This window comes from Rhinopithecus bieti, unplaced genomic scaffold (genome assembly GCF_001698545.2).
Source record: "Rhinopithecus bieti isolate Rb0 unplaced genomic scaffold, ASM169854v2 scaffold_19, whole genome shotgun sequence".
NCBI classification, from domain to species: Eukaryota; Metazoa; Chordata; class Mammalia; order Primates; family Cercopithecidae; genus Rhinopithecus; species Rhinopithecus bieti.
The window spans coordinates 2,581,546-2,583,620 of record NW_016803360.1 but is presented as its reverse complement, the minus strand read 5'-3'; positions in this window follow the sequence as shown (position 1 = coordinate 2,583,620).

Here is a 2,075-nt window from a genome sequence, read left to right as displayed (position 1 = left end):
AAAAAAAAAAAAAAAAAATTTCTTTTAAATAATTTGTTTATTTAGAAATGGAACTTATATATGATTCATACTAATGAGAGTTTTCTATTTATCTTGTAGATACTTACAAAACTAGTGTAAGAATAGGAACAGAGCAACAGGAGGTGTAGCCATCAGTCCTTCAAGATACATTTGCTACAGACAGCACTTTTTCTGTTTCAGGCAGACCACAGTTAATCGTAAACCCACTCAGTCCAACTCAGTCCCAACTGAGCGTTATTTCCTGTACTTGAAGCTCACACCTGAAATCCCAGCACTTTGGAAAGCTGAGGCGGGTGGATCACCTGAGATCAGGAGTTCAAGACCAGCCTGGCCAACATGAAGAAACCCCGTCTCTACTAAAAATACAAAATTAGCCGGGCATGGTGGCTCATGCCTGTAATCCCAGCTACTCGGGAGGCTGAGGCAGGAGAATCGTTTGAACCCAGGAGGTGAAGGTTGAGGTGAGCTGAGATCGTGCCATTGCACTCCAGCCTGGGCAAGAAGAGTGAAACTCCGTCTCAAAAAAAAATAAAAAAATAAAAAATAACTTTATGATGGAAAGAAAAGAAACTAGATCAATATAAAATACTCAGTAACTAAATTTCTTGCTTAAGAGTATCAAATGCCCCAAACAAAATATGGTAAAAATAACAAAATAGTGTTTCAAACAATCAATTCATAAAAGATAAATAGAATTCTCATTAGTATAAAAGACATATAAGAAAAAAAGGCATAAAGCTAAGATATCACAGGCAATTTATCTTTCCTCCAAAATACACCTTTCTTTATTTCCTGGCTCTAATAAGAAAGAAGTTTCAGAACAGACATTATGTTTATGGAGATGAACATTGTTTAAGGTTCTTCATGAAATTCAGGTCTTTTATGTAAACATTTTTCAGTAATGTGACAAAATTTTCTTATATTTATAACATAGTTCCATTTCTAAAAATACTTATGAAAGAGGAATATAATCTCAAAATTCTAGAAAATTGCTTGTTATTGATTTAATATAGAAAATAGAAAAAACATTCAATTTCAATCTTAGCCCAGTACAATCATACACTCACAAATTTGTGAAACATGAGATTATAATATAAAGGAATCTCACTTCAATATTTTAATTTAAGATTGTTTTCATAGAACACCAACTTAAAGTAATCCTATTTCTGCCATCGATCTCCTTGGCTTGTCTATTTCTTCTGTACAATTAATGCCTCTTAATAGAGATGTGAATTTAATCAGCACTGTGGACTTCAGTCAAAATCTATAAAATAATTGAAAGAAATTAAGTTTTTTGCTTGATTAGTGCAACTCATTTTATTTATGGCTAATCTTTTCTGTTAATTTATTGTTTTTCATTTCAATTAACTTCAATATATTATAAATGTGGTTATTGGTTATTTTATCACCTCTAAAATATATATAAGCTACATGGGCCCTTTACTAGTTTCTCTACTTACACATAAGCCATTCAGTAACTCTCTGAGTTAATATTTATTATCTCTATCTTACAGGTGACATAACCAAGACTGATGAGGTTAAGTGTTTTCTCTCTGATCTTCAAAGTGTGCTACTGTGTTTGAGATTATAAAGCAGGGTTGTCAGTCTTTTGACTTCCCTGGGCCATGATGGAAGAAGAACTGTCTTGGGTCACACATAGAATATGCTAACACTAATGATAGCTGATGAACCAAAAAAACAAATAAAAAATCACAAAAAAACTCATATATTTTTTATTTCTTCTTAAAAAAAAAAAAAAAACAGGGTACATGTGCAGAACATGTGGGTTTGTTACATAGGTATACATGTGCCTTGGTGATTGGCTGCACCTACTAACCTATCCCCTGAGTTCTCTCCTCTCACCTCCCTACCCCACAACAGGCCCTGGTGTGTGTTGTTCCCCTCTCTGTGTCCATGTGTTCTCAGTGTTGAACTCCCACTTATGAGTTAGAACATGCAGTGTTTGGTTTTCCGTTCTTGTGTTAGTTTGCTGAAGATGATGGCTTCCAGCTTCATCTATGTCCCTGCAAAGGACATGATCTCATTTCCTTTTA